Raw genomic sequence first — 15,551 nt, forward strand, 5'->3', positions numbered from 1 at the left:
CAAAAAGCGTGTTGTTTCAACGTTGTATCTGTTGTAGAATTTTGGTTGGGAAATGACCAAAATTCAATGGTCAAATCAACGTCACAACCCAACATTGAATAAACGTCAAAAAGCATGTTGTTTCAATGTTGTATTTGTGTTGTAGAATTTTGGTCGGGAAATGACCAAAATTCAATGGTCAAATCAAAGGTCACAACCTGACATTGAATAAACGTCATCAAAAATAATGTTGTTTCAATGTTGTATTTGTGTTGTAGAATATTGGTTGGGAAATGACCAAAATGTAATGGTCAAATCTACATCACAACCTCCATCCATCCATCCATCCATCTTCTTCCGCTTATCCGAGGTCGGGTCGCGGGGGCAGCAGCCTAAGCAGGGAAACCCAGACTTCCCTCTCCCCAGCCACTTAGTCCAGCTCCTCCTGGGGGATTCCGAGGCGTTCCCAAGCCAGCCGGGAGACATAGTCTTCCCAACGTGTCCTGGGTCTTCCCCGTGGCCTCCTACCGGTCGGACGTGCCCTAAACACCTCCCTAGGGAAGCGTTCGGGTGGCATCCTGACCAGATGCCCGTACCACCTCATCTGGCTCCTCTCCATGTGGAGGAGCAGCAGCTTTACTTTGAGCTCCCCCTGGATGGCAGAGCTTCTCACCCTATCTCTAAGGGAGAGCCCCGCCACCCGGCGGAGGAAACTCATTTCGGCCGCTTGTACCCGTGATCTTGTCCTTTCGGTCATAACCCAAAGCTCATGACCGTAGGTGAGGATGGGAACGTAGATCCACCGGTAAATTGAGAGCTTTGCCTTCCGGCTCAGCTCCTTCTTCACCACAACGGATCGATACAGCGTCCGCATTACTGAAGACGCCGCACAGATCCGCCTGTCGATCTCACGATCCACTCTTCCCTCACTCGTGAACAAGACTCAGAGGTACTTGAACTCCTCCACCTGGGGCAGGGTCTCCTCCGCAACCCGGAGATGGCACTCCACCCTTTTCCGGGCAAGAACCATGGACTCGGACTTGGAGGTGCTGATTCTCATCCCAGTCGCTTCACACTCGGCTGCGAACCGATCCAGTGAGAGCTGAAGATCCTGGCCAGATGAAGCCATCAGGACCACATCATCTGCAAAAAGCAGAGACCTAATCCTGCAGCCACCAAACCAGATCCCTTCAACGCCTTGACTGCGCCTGGAAATTCTGTCCATAAAAGTTATGAACAGAATCTGTGACAAAGGGCACCCTTGGCGGAGTCCAACCCTCACTGGAAACATGTCCGACTTACTGCCGGCAATGCGGACCAAGCTCTGACACTGATCATACAGGGAGCGGACCGCCACAATCAGACAGTCCGATACTCAATACTCTCTGAGCACTCCCCACAGGACTTCCCGAGGGACACGGTTGAATGCCTTTTCCAAGTCCACAAAGCACATGTAGACTGGTTGGGCAAACTCCCATGCACCCTCAAGGACCCTGCCGAGAGTATAGAGCTGGTCCACAGTTCCACGACCAGGACGAAAACCACACTGTTCCTCCTGAATCCGAGGTTCGACGTCAGAACCCAAGGTTAAATAAACGTTGTCAACAAGCATGTTGTTTCAACGTTGTATATGTTGTCGAATTTTGGTCGAAAATGACCATAATTCAATGATCAAATCAACGTCACAACCCGACATTGACTAAACATTGTCAAAAAGCATGTTGCTTCAACGTTGTATCTGTTGTAGAATTTTGGTTGGGAAATAACCATAATTCAATGGTCAAATCAATCAATATATGAACTTTTTCCATGCTGAAAAGTCAAGTATTTATATTTTTAATTTAAAATGCCAGAAACAGATAATAAATATATCCAAAGACAAAACTTAGTGTTAGAATTGACTAACTGCGTTATTATTATTAATTTAAACATTTCAGCTTTTTATCATTACATTTTTTTGCTCTGTTCTCTTACATTTTTCTTGTTTTTAGATCGATATGTTATTTTTTTTAAATACACAACTTTTTTAAATTTTGGCAGACACCTAATAATACGATTGTAAACTAGTGTAAACTTAAATCTGCAAAGACTCCTCCCACCCCCACCAAGGACTGTTTTCACTGCTGGACTCCAGAAAGAGGTTCCGCAGCCTCCGAAGCAGAACCTCCAGCTCCTAACAGCTTCTTCCCTCAGGCCGTAAGACTCTTGAACGCATCATAATAATCCCCTCAACTCTCCCTAAAATGGATTAACTCGCTGGAATAAAAAAGACAATATAACATACATCCATAAACGTGGATGCATATGAAAATGTGCAATATATTTATCTGTACAGTAACCTATTTATTTATTTATTTATGCACCTTTTTGCTTTTTTATCCTGCACTACCATGAGCTAATGCAACAAAATGTTGTTCTTATCTGTACTGTAAAGATCAAATTTGAATGACAATAAAAAGGAAGTCTAAGTCTAAATCTAGTGTGTCATTTAAGTGTTTTTATAGTTGTTGTAATTTTTCAAACAAATTCATAAGTTAGTATTATTTTTAAATTTGTGTATATTTTAAGTATATTTTATCTTTATGTTGAGAGCTTCTATTATTTTACATCAGGGGTGTTTGAACTTTTCCCATTAAGGGCCGCATGCTGAAAAGTCAAGTATGGAGGGGCCATTTTGATATTTTTAATTTAAAAATGCTAGAAACAGATATTAAATATATTCAAAGACAAAACTCAGTGTTATAATTGACTAACTGATTATTATTATTATTATTAATTTTAAAAAATTCAGCCTTTTATCATTACAGACTCAGTTTTTTTGCTCTTTTTCCCGTCGTTTTTTTTAGATCGATATGTTATTTATACAATACACAACTTTTTAAATGTTAGCAGACACATTAGGTACATTTGCACAAAGTATAGGGTCGGCATCGCCGATACCAGCCTGAGAAGAAATAAACAGAATCATTCCAAAGTGATGTCACTCACTTCCTGTTTTGGCCAATGATGTCACACAGGGGGTGCCAGCTTGATCCTCGGATGATTGACAGTCAAAAGAGTGGGCGGAGTCAGACGCTTTTCTCTCTGTATTAGAAGACAATTTGAGGAAGACGTCAAAGTGAGCTTTATGTCTATTTTGACCTCCTTAAAAGAGGCTCATCGTGTGTGTGTGTGTTAATTACACAGAAGGTAAACACCAGCCTCAGTAATGTGTGTGTGTGTGTGTGTGTGTGTGTGTGTGTGTGTGTGTGTCCTACTTGTGGCCTGACGAGTGCTTCAAGTGGTCAAGCTTGACGTTGTTGTCATGTTTTCATGTTTCAACTGTCTAACTCAGTGCAAATGTACTCAAAGTCCAAACAAGAGGAGCACATTCTCGTTTCATTGTCATGAGACACTTTTCCGGCGCAGGAACTTTTTACATCTTCTTCTTTTCGTGTCTTTGAAGCATGTGGTTATATGACAGTTTCCCATTTCTTACACAGTCTTTTGCATTGTGGTTGAACTCTGCGAGATTTTTTAAGCTGCACTGGTTTTGTAGCCCCATCTGGCCATAGCAGCTTTTGATTGCCCTGTTCCTGTTCTCAGGCGGTTTAGTGTCTTCCACTGGACCCATGGTGTTTCTGACCCGGGGGGCAGGTCTTCAGAAGGGGGGATTCCCATGTCAATAGGAGGGGGTGTCTTTCTCTAGTCTTTGTGTCCATAGCTGGAGTCTGGTTTCTTCCCGAGATGTTGTTAGGGGCTGGACATTGCTGAGGAAGCTTCTCCTTGACTTCAGACGTTGGGCTGAGGGTTCACGTCCATGACTTTTTAGATAAAGTTCCCCCTGTGTTTCCACCAAAAACTACCCGGGTGGATTTAGTTCTTCAGGTACCTTTATTTTTACAAACTTCATTACGTTAAGCGAAGCTACGAGAAGTGGACGGGCTCTTTTAAACGTATTTATCTCGACATGAGATAAACACTGACATTTATTATTTAAATATTGTTATTTACAGATAAACACCGACATTTATTATTTACATATTGTTATTTACAGATAAACACTGGCATTTATTATTTAAATATTGTTATTTACAGATAAACACTGACATTTATTATTTAAATATTGTTATTTACAGATAAACACCGACATTTATTATTTAAATATTGTTATTTACAGATAAACACCGACATTTATTATTTACATATTGTTATTTACAGATAAACACTGGCATTTATTATTTAAATATTGTTATTTACAGATAAACACTGACATTTATTATTTAAATATTGTTATTTACAGATAAACACCGACATTTATTATTTAAATATTGTTATTTATAGATAAACACTGGCATTTATTATTTGTACATTGTTATTTACAGATAAACACCAACATTTATTATTTATATATTGTTATTTACAGATAAACACGGACATTTATTATTTACATATTGTTATTTACAGATAAACACTGACATTTATAATCCATATGTTGTTATTTACAAAAAAACTGACAATTATTATTTATATATTGTTATTTACAGATAAACACTGACATATATTATTTATATAGTGTTATTTACAGATAAGCACTGACATTTATTATTGATATATTGGTTTTTACAGACAAACACTGACATTTCTTATTGATATATTGTTATTTACAGATAAACACTGACATTTATTATTTAAATATTGTTATTTAAAGATAAACATTGACATTTATTATTGATATATTGGTATTTACAGATAAACACTGACACTTATTGTTTATATAGTTATTTACAGATTATTACTGACATTTATTATTGATATGTTATTTACATATAACCACTGACACGTACTATTGATACTGTATATTGTTATTTACAGATAAACACAGACATTTATTATTGATATATTGTTATTTACAGATAAACACTGACATGTATTATTTATATATTGTTATTTACATATAACCACTGACACGTACTAGTCATATATTGTTATTTACAGATAAACACGGACATTTATTATTGATATGTTGTTATTTACAGATAACACCGACATTTATTATTCATATATTGTTATTTACAGATAAACACTGACATGTATTATTTCTATATTGTTATTTACATATAAACACTGACATGTATTATTTGCATATTGTTATTTACAAATAAATGTTGACACTTACTAATATTGGTATTTACAAATAAACGTTGACATTTACTAATATTGTTATTTACAGATGAAATGTACCAAAAGTAATCACCCGACCCTCATGAATTCATCCATTACTGAGAGGACGATGTTCTGACTGTTGGACATTGCGGAGAAATGTCTGACTTTTTATAAACAATTCAATACACTTTATTTTTAAATCATATACTTTTGTATATTATTGCTTTGTATTTCATTGACTTAGTCTTTATTAAAAGAAGTGTGACCTAATATTGACTGTTTATTTACATGTTATCAGTGTAGATTAAATATAGTAAACCACTCCTCTATATGTCATCAGCCTAATTTGTATAAACTACCTGAAGTGTGAAATGTGCTTTTTTTTGTTTATTTTGTTTAGTTAATAATTCATTAATTGCATTTCTTTCTTTTTTTTATTAAAAAAAAAACAAAAAAACAAAAAAAAAGCTGGACTTCTTTTTTTAATGTGGTATATTTATTTGTTTAATTAATAATTAGTGAAGTGAAGTGAATTATATTTATATAGCGCTTTTTCTCTAGTGACTCAAAGCGCTTTACATAGTGAAACCCAATATCTAAGTTACATTTAAACCAGTGTGGGTGGCACTGGGAGCAGGTGGGTAAAGTGTCTTGTCCAAGGACACAACAGCAGTGACTAGGATGGAGGAAGCGGGGATCGAACCTGGAACCCTCAAGTTGCTGGCACGACCACTCTACCAACCCAAAATATATAGTTAATTGTATTTCATCTATTTAAAAAAAACTAAATAAAATACAAATTTAAAAAACAATGCTGGACTCCTTTTTTTTTATTTGTTATATTTATTTGTTTAATTAATAATTAGTTAATTGTATTTTATTTATTTGTATTTATTTAAAAAAACTAAATAAAATAAAAAAACAAAAACAAAGCTTGACTTCTTTTTTTTAAATTTGTTATATATATATTTTTAAATTTAATTTAAAAAGATAAAATATAAATAAAAAACAAAGCTTGACTTCTTTTTAAAATTTGTTAGTTTAATTGATAATTAATTGTATTTTATTTATTAATTTAAAAAACAAAATAAAATAAAAACAAAGCTAGACTTATTTTTCATTTGTTGTATTTATTTGTTTCATTGTTAATGAATTAATCGTATTTCATTTATTTATTTTTAATCTATTTAAAAAATAAAAAAATAAAAAACGAAGCTAGACTTCTGATGGCAAACATTACTGTGGTTTTGTTACTTGGCTAATATTAAAAATGTAAAAGCACGATAAAAAAGCAAATTGTCAGATTAATTATACAACTTAATTGTCGTGTTGAGTCTCATAAAATCTTTGTTTGAACTGGGAGCCGAGAGGAAGGTCTTCGTGGCTTCTAAACGTCTTTTTTGCAGAGAAATGACTCATGGGGAATCATCATAACATATAAATCTTAAGAGTGGAATACTTGTGAGAGTTCAAGCGAGTGCAGGGTGAAGTCACGTCTTTCAGCGCCATCTTTGTGTTGCTTTTGCGTTTAGTCTCTTAAATCAACGTCCTCGCACGCGTCAAGGAGCGCCAACACGCCACCTCACATGATAACATGGATACATCATGTGACAATAACATTAGGGCCAATTTAGTGTTGCCACTCAGCCTATCCCCAGGTGCATGTCTTTGGAGGTGGGTGGTAGCCGGAGTACATGCAAACTGAACACAGAAAGAACCCAAGCCCGGGAATCGAATCCAGGACCTTCTCGCTGTGAGGCACAAGCGCTAACCACTGCTCAACCCGGTCACCAATACTAGCATCTGCAAATTGTCTGTGTTTCTGAGACATGAGGGTTTTACCTTGAAAGTGTTTGTACAACCTTTCACTGGACAACTCACAACACGTTCCTTCAAGTGAGCGGGTTAAAAATGAGCCTTGAAATCTCCAAAACTGGAACTGGTTGCAAGCAGCTATTTAACAGTTACAGAGCATTTCAGGCTCATTTTTAAATGCTCGCTTGAACGAACATGTAGACGAAGAGCGTGTTGTGAGTTGTCCAGTGAAAGGTTGTACAAATACGTTCAAGGTAAAACCCTCATGTCTCGGAAACACAGGCAATTTGCAGATGCTAGTATGGGTGACAGGGCAACATGGTGGACCAGTAGCGCTTGAGCCTCACAGTGAGAAGGTTCTGGGTTCGATTCCCAGGCTAAGGGTCTTTCTGGGTGGAGTTTGCACGTACTCCCCGTGACTATGTGGGTTTTCTCCGGGTACTCCAGTTTCCTCCAAAGACATGCACCTGGGGATAGGCTGATTGCCAACACTAAAATTGGCCCTAATTTGTTTTACAGTGAATTCCTGGCCATCACAACTGACGGTATTTTACCGTAAATTAGACAGATTTTTTTTTTTACAGTGAACATTTATGTAGATTTGGTCACATTTTCACTAGACCCATAATAAATTCATAAAAGAACCAAACTTCATGAATGTTTTTTGTGACCAACAAGTATGTGCTCCAATCACTCTATCACAAAAAAATAAGAGTTGTAGAAATTATTGGAAACTCAAGACAGCCATGACATTATGTTCTTTACTAGAGATGGCCGATAATATCGGACTGCCGATATTATCGGCCGATAAATGCTTTAAAATGTAATATCGTAAATTATCGGTATCGGTTTCAAAAAGTAAAATGTATGACTTTTTAAAACGCCGCTGTGTACACGGACGTAGGGAGAAGTACAGAGCGCCAATAAACCTTAAAGGCACTGCCTTTGTGTGGCGGCCCAGTCACATAATATCTACGGCTTTTCACACACACAAGTGAATGCATGCATACTTGGTCAACAGCCATACAGGTCACACTGAGGGTGGCCATATAAACAACTTTAACACTGTTACAAATATGCGCCACACTGTGAACCCACACCAAACAAGAATGACAAACACATTTCGGGAGAACATCCGCACCGTAACACAACATAAACACAACAGAACAAATACCCAGAACCCCTTGCAGCACTAACTCTTCCGGGATGCTACAATATCCACCCCCATCTCCCCAACCCCACCCACCTCAACCTCCTCATGCTCTCTCAGGGAGAGCATGTCCCAAATTCCAAGCTGCTGTTTTGAGGCATGTTAAAAAAAATAATGCACTTTGTGACTTCAATAATAAATATGGCAGTGCCATGTTGGCATTTGTTTCCATAACTTGAGTTGATTTATTTTGGAAAACCTTGTTACATTGTTTAATGCATCCAGCGGGGCATCGCAACAAAATTAGGCATAATATTGTGTTAATTCCACGACTGCATATATCAGTATCGGTAATTAAGAGTTGGACAATATCGGAATATCGGTAAAAAAGACATTATCGGACATCTTTATTCTTTACAAGTGTGTGTAAACTTTTGACCACAATGGTATATATATAAATGTGACCTATTTGTAACATTTTTATGACGGAGACCCTTCCAGGACCAAACTTCGGGGGAGTCCTAAAGGTTAAAACAAACATATTGTATTGGTTTTGAAAATGAAAAATATGAAAATGGCCCCCGCATGCTTTGATCTGTCAGTGTGGGGCCCTCAGTGGAAAAAGTCTAACCTTCCATCTTCTTATTTGGCCTCCATCTACAGTCGGACGTACGGTCCACTTCTAACTCAGTTAGCGTGGAGCGCACGTCCCGCTGATGGAAGCCATCAAGACGCCGGACCGAGCGCCGCTTTCCTGCTCGGCCCGCCTGACGCCTGCTTGCCGGCGGGTCCGCCAGAGCAGCAGAAGCGTTGGTAACGTGAGCCATATGTCGCAACGGCGGCACTGCCAGCGGGGCGCCAGGCTCCAGTTGGTCTGGGAGTAACAAGGAGGGGATTTTGGGAATAAATCTGCATTACACATCTATAAGACGTGAAATGTTTCATCCCTACAGTCTGGGGGTGCAGACTTTTGTCTTGGCTGGCTCGCCACAAGAATTCCACTGTGGCGGGCCGCCAGTACTGGCCCAGTGCGCACGCGCACGCTGACGAGCGCCCAGCACGCCGCACGAGATGAACGCACAGAATGTGGTCTGCTGCGTACATTTTGTCTGGCCGCTTGACTCGCAGTGGACACTAAAAATAACATCTGCTGCTCAATTCTTGCACTGCTTGTTCTCACAATAAACCAGAAGTCCAGAAGGTCCGTTGTGTGTTCCCGGCAGGCACAAGACGTTGATGCAACCTTGATTATGCAAAACCCAAAACCAGTTAAGTTGGCACGTTGTGTAAATGGTAAATAAAAACAGAATACAATGATTTGCAAATCATTTTCAACTCATATTCAATTGAATAGACTGCAAAGACAAGATATTTAATGTTCCATGTTATTTTTTTGCAAATATTAGCTCATTTGGAATTTGATGCCTGTGTTGTACCGAAATCTGTTACCCATCGGAATTTTTAACTCCAGGGGGCGATGTTCCCATGGCGTTTGTTTGATGGTTAACTCTGTAAGACCCAAATATAGAAAAGCCTAAAAAAAAAAAATTTGACCTTTCAGATGTTGTTGTAGGAGGCATTTGATGCAAAAATTTAAGTTAAAAAAAAAAAAAAAAGATGTATGTTTTTAGAGAAATGTTGTAATATTGCAACATTGGGCTTTGATGGGAGCAGAATTTCTGTATTTGTACTCGCGTTGTCTGAATAACTAAGGGTTCATTTGCAGGGTTGATTACTTACTTAGCCCCATAACGGTATATACCATTAATAATAATCACACATTAGTTATATTTTTATGAAGTCATTTATTACAAATATAAAAAATATGAAACAAGATAAAACTCTTTAAAAAACGCTTTTTACCCCTCTTTTTTTCTTTTCATGACATTGGTCATGAACACTTTCATTGGTGGTGAAAGTCCTAAAAATAGTCCCTGTCATCTGTAAAACGTCTGTAGAATGTATACTATCCATGTGTAGAGAAAATACTTCAGGCAGTGATGTAGTGGAGGGAATACAACCTGTTTGAGCTCACTGCAACAAGCCCGCTATTTGACTACCACATTCACCCAGTGTTGTATAATTGCAACAATTATATAACAAGCTCTAAATGAAATTTGATGCATCTGTTCCACAATAACTACACATGTACATGCTCTAGACATTGTAACAACAACCAAAACAAATATAAAATACATTTTAATTACTTGAATCTGATTAATCCAGTCCAATGAAACAAATACATTTTGTTCGAAGGAAACCTTCAGAGGTTGTGTGAGTGCATGGCCAGAAGGCGTGACTTATAAACAAATGTACGATCCAATAGCCTTGTGAGACTGAACAATACGACCCAATGACTATGTAAATATGGTAAAAAAAAATAAAAAAATATATAACAGATTGTTTTTTAGGATGGTTAAAGGTAACGTTGTAATTTTACAACAAGGGGTGTTACAGGGTTAAACGGCAAGCCCAAAGAGGAGGAGAAGAAGAACGCTTGCGCAAATGGCGTAAACTATCCTTAATGCTGAAACGTCAGTTGTCAGAATTTCAGCATTAATAAATTACACATATTCTGGAAATCAATGACTTCATTATAGTATAAGTCCATTGTATCAGCTGTTGATTCTCTCTCACACACATACATTTTCCAATATAGAAAATACTATTAAAATTCATAGTTTTTAATCATATTTATTTAATATTGTTTTTATATTGGTTTTATATGTATTTATTTTTATTTTTTGTTTTTTATTCAGTCATTGGTGGAGCTCAGGATAGTATTTGAATGTTGTTTTTAATATTGTTGTGCAGCACTTTGGAAACATTTTGTTGTTTAAATGTGCTATATAAATAAAGTGGATTGGATTGGATTGAATTATGCTGTAGTATAATGTAAACAACTGACGTTTCAGCATTAAGGATAGTTTACGCGTTCTTCTCCTCCTCCTTGGGCTTGCCGTTTAACCATCAAACAAACGCCATGGGAACATCGCCCCCTGGAGTTACAAATTCCGATGGGTAACAGATTTCGGTACAAACACCTGCAACATGTTTCAAAAAAGCTGGCACAAGTGGCAAAAAAGACTGAGAAAGTTGAGGAATGCTCATCAAACACTTATTTGGAACGTCCCACAGGTGAACAGGCTAATTGGGAACAGGTGGGTGCCATGATTGGGTATAAAAGCAGCTTCCATGAAATGCTCAGTGTGGACGTGGCTTCCTAGCGGTCCCACTGACAGACACGGCACCGGAGCCAAGCGTGCAGGTTTAACAAGGTTTTAATGATATTGATCAAGAAAAGTTCTCTCTCCTTATAGAATGTGACTTTTCAGTCGCACCCGTATCATCTCTCCCCCTCTGCTCCCGGCCGCTTACTGTTAAAGACAACAGATGATTAGATCAACACGTACCACCTGTGAAATCTAATCACCTGCCAGCTGTGTCTCGCCGTCAGCACATGCCCCGCCCCTGCCCGATGGTGCTCGTTCTCAGCACCTCGGACAGCGGCGGTGACATTTGCTCCTACAAGCAGCGCTGACTACACCTCCCCCCACACTCAGTCATTCACAAACAAGGATGGGGCGAGGGTCACCACTTTGTGAACAAATGCGCGAGCAAATTGTCCAACAGTTTAAGAACGACATTTCTCAACCAGCTATTGCAAGGAATTTAGGAATTTTACCATATACGGTCTGTAATATCATCAAAAGGTTCACTGCACGTAAGCAATGATATTACGGACCTTCGATCACTCAGGCGGTACTGCATCAAAAAGCGACATCAGTGTGTAAAGGATATCACCACATGGGCTCAGGAACACTTCAGAAAACCACAGTCAGTAACTACAGTTTGTCGCTACATCTGTAAGTGCAAGTTAAAACTCTACTATGCAGAGCGAAAGCCATTTATCAACAACACCCACAAACGCCGCCGGCTTCGCTGGGCCCGAGCTCATCTAAGATGGACTGATGCAAAGTGGAAAAGTGTTCTGTGGTCTGACGAGTCCACATTTCAAATTGTTTTTGGGAACTGTGGACGTCGTGTACTCCGGTACAAAGATTAAATGAACCATCCGGATTGTTATAGGCGCAAAGTTGAAAAGCCAGCATCTGTGATGGTATGGGGGTGTATTAGTGCCCAAGGCATGGGTAACTTACACATCTGTGAAGGCGCCATTAATGCTGAAAGGTACATACAGGTTTTGGAGCAACGTTATCATGGACGCTGTGGGGGGGGCGTGGCCTGCGGACCTGCAGCGAAGCGGGGTGTGTCAGGATCGGCTTCGAGATTAGTGACAGGTGCGTAGATGACACAGCTGTGAGTGTTTGTCTGATCACCTGTCGCTCTGTTAAAGGCAGCAGTCGGGAAGGAGAGGAGGTTGTTGATGGTGGAGAACGTGTGAGAGAAACTTTAACATGGCTGAAAATCACAACTCATTGCAAAATGAATCATTGTTCGCAAAGATGAACACGGCTGTCATGTCCGTCATTGGTGGTCCAGAGAACCCGGAGGAGCAAGACCTCCACAGACGCCCCTGCTTATTTCAGCAAGACAACGCCAAGGCATGTGTTACAACAGTGTGGCTTCATAGTAAAAGAGTGCGGGTACTAGACTGGCCTGCCTGTAGTCCAGACCTGTCTCCCATTGAAAATGTGTGGCGCATTATGAAGCCTAAAATACCACAACGGAGACCCCCGGACTGTTGAACAACTTAAGCTGTACATGGAATGGGAAATAATTCCACCTAAAAAGCTTCAAAAATGTGTCTCCTCAGTTCCCAAATGTTTACGGAGTGTTGTTAAAAGGAAAGGCCATGTAACAAAGTGGTAAAAATGCCCCTGTGACAACTTTTTTGCAATGTGTTGCTGCCATTAAATTCTAAGTTAATGATTGTTTGCAAGAAAAAATAAAGTTTCTCAGTTGGAACATGAAATATATTGTCTTTGCAGGTTATTCAATTGAATATAAGTTGAAAAGGATTTGCAAATCCTTGTTTTCTGTTTTTATTTACCATTTACACAACGTGCCAACTTTACTGGTTTTGGGTTGTGTAGAATATTGGTTGGGAAATTACCAAAATTCAATGGTCAAATCAACGTCAGGATCCAACATTGATTAAACGTTGTCAAAAAGCATGTCGTTTCAACGTTGTGTTTGAGTTGGTCAACGTCAGGACCTAATTCAACAAGTTCTCAACATTGTTTTAATGTCTTATGCCTGCTAGGTTTTTTCTGCGACACCAACGTGACGACCCGCTCCACTAAGTTCCCATACCAACATGTTTACACTCATAAAATAATTGTCCCCATTAAAAACCTCACAGTGACAACGTTGGAGTTCAGCGAGGTCCACATCATCATGGTTTGCTTGCTTTTGCCACCCAGAGGATTAATCCATGCCAAAAAACCTAATGTGTGTTGGCGCAGGTTCGATTCCTGTCAGTGTACTGTTAAGGGAATATTTTCCCTCCTTTGAGCGAGATGGAACACCTCAGAACGGAGGTGTCCAAAATGTGGCCCCCTGGCATCTTCAGCTTAATAAGGAATCTGGTGTTTTTTTCCCAAATTATTTTGAAAATGAAGCAATATGATTGCTACAACTTTGCTGCCGTAAATCAGGTCAATGATCGTGAATCATACTTAGACGTAAATGTGGCATAGCATTGACTTATATAACCCAATCCAAAAAACCTTCCCTACTAATGGCGCGGAAAAAATAGCACAAAAAGTTAACACCCACGGTCACACTTATTAAAAAAAACGTCCAATTGCCATAAACATTTAAAATGACATCCATTTAAATCAGGGGTGTCCAAAGTGCGGCCATTTGTGGCCCGCAGGTCATTTTTTAACGGCCCCATGGCACATTTTAAAAATACGATTGGAAATAAAATTAAAAACATAATAAGTGGTATAATAGAGCAAACAGGTGAAATGTAACAATACAACTGCCATGCAGCCTGTTTCTTTAAAAAAAAAAAAAAAAAAAAAAAAAATCAATGTTATTATGACTTATTGACCTATTCAAGGCTCTAATTACGTCACATTAAATATTCCACTTTGAGATATTTTTGGGGAAAATGTTGCATATTTTGTGTTTGCCATATAAAAAACTGAGCTGTTTTTTTTTTTTTTTTAAAGAAGGGCCTAAAACAAACAAACAAAAAACATAAAACTTATAATTGATGGATAGATCTGTAGTTGATCTCGAGATTATTGGGGTAAAAGTAAACAGTAAAAAAAATAATTATAATTTAACACTTTAATGAGTAGGACCCTTTTGGATCCCCAATAATTTTAGTGTGATTTGTTTTTAAGTGTCATTGCTCAAAAAATAATAATGAATTAAAATCAATGGGGTTACGAGTTATTGACCTTTTTAAGGCTCCAATTATTATATAATCTCAAATATTCCACTTGAAAATTTTATTGAGTGAAAATATTGCATATTTTTTGTTTTTTCCATTTTAAAAAATGGGGTTTCTTTGACAAAAAGAGCATACAACTTATATATTTAAAACCTTTATATTGACAGATAGATCTAATGTTGATCTAGAGATTTAAAACTTGAATAATAATAAAAATAATAATACTGAATAATGACACATTTTTTATATTTTTTTGACCAAAACCCTTTGGGGTCCCCGGGATCAAGCCTGAGTGGAGGCCTAAATGTATATTTTTTATACATATATTGTATTGGTTTTTAAAATGAAAAATATCAAAATGGCCCCCGCTTGCTTTGATTTTTCAGTGTGCGGCCCGCAGTGGAAAAAGTTTGGACAACCCTGATTTAAATTCATTACAAGAATGATGGGAAAAATGCTAAACACTCCCTCCACACGTATTCATGTTTGGCATATTTTAGCTGCAAACTTTGTTGAGGTAGTCATGGAAGTAAACAAGGTAGGACTCCAACTTTCACATACTCAATTATGTTAATTATAAATTATATATCCATTATATATATGTTTTTAGTCCAATGCAGCCCCCAAGTCAAAAAGTTAGGACACCCCTGGTTTTGCTCGAAGAAGATAAAAACTAGGATCTCACCATGTTTCTTATCTATACGCGCACACATATTAAATTCCCTCTAGTTTTAATGGCGTTAGGATGTGCCGGGTGCGGAGAGTGAGAGTGGACAAGAATGTGTGTGTGTGTGTGTGTGTGTGCCCGAGTTAACTTTCGGTTTTGATCTCCGTGAAGGCAAGCAGCAAAACGGACAAAAGCTTATGCGGAGAGTGACCATTTTCAGAGAATGCTGCGGACTTTAGACGACTCTGTCCTCTTTCTAGTGCTGGTTATTGCGATTGTTAGTGTTTTCTATTTTTGAAGAATAAATGTATTCCTTTAAAACCTGAACCAAAAAATAATTGACGGGAAATATACATATATATATATATATATATATATATATATATATATATATATATATATATATATATATATATATATATATA

General features: G+C 38.0%; 1 protein-coding gene across 1 annotated transcript in view; it reads right to left on the reverse strand.

Annotated features, from left to right (window-relative positions):
- Positions 1–15,551, reverse strand: part of gpr37a (G protein-coupled receptor 37a) — a 121,167-nt gene that overhangs the window by 6,923 nt on the left and 98,693 nt on the right. Inside the window, exon 7 of the mRNA XM_062042976.1 lies at positions 2,968–3,063. The gene's annotated coding sequence lies outside the window, so the exon portion shown is untranslated. The remainder of the gene's footprint in view (positions 1–2,967; positions 3,064–15,551) is intronic.

Source organism: Entelurus aequoreus, linkage group LG03, assembly GCF_033978785.1.
Source record: "Entelurus aequoreus isolate RoL-2023_Sb linkage group LG03, RoL_Eaeq_v1.1, whole genome shotgun sequence".
In the NCBI taxonomy this organism is placed as follows: Eukaryota; Metazoa; Chordata; class Actinopteri; order Syngnathiformes; family Syngnathidae; genus Entelurus; species Entelurus aequoreus.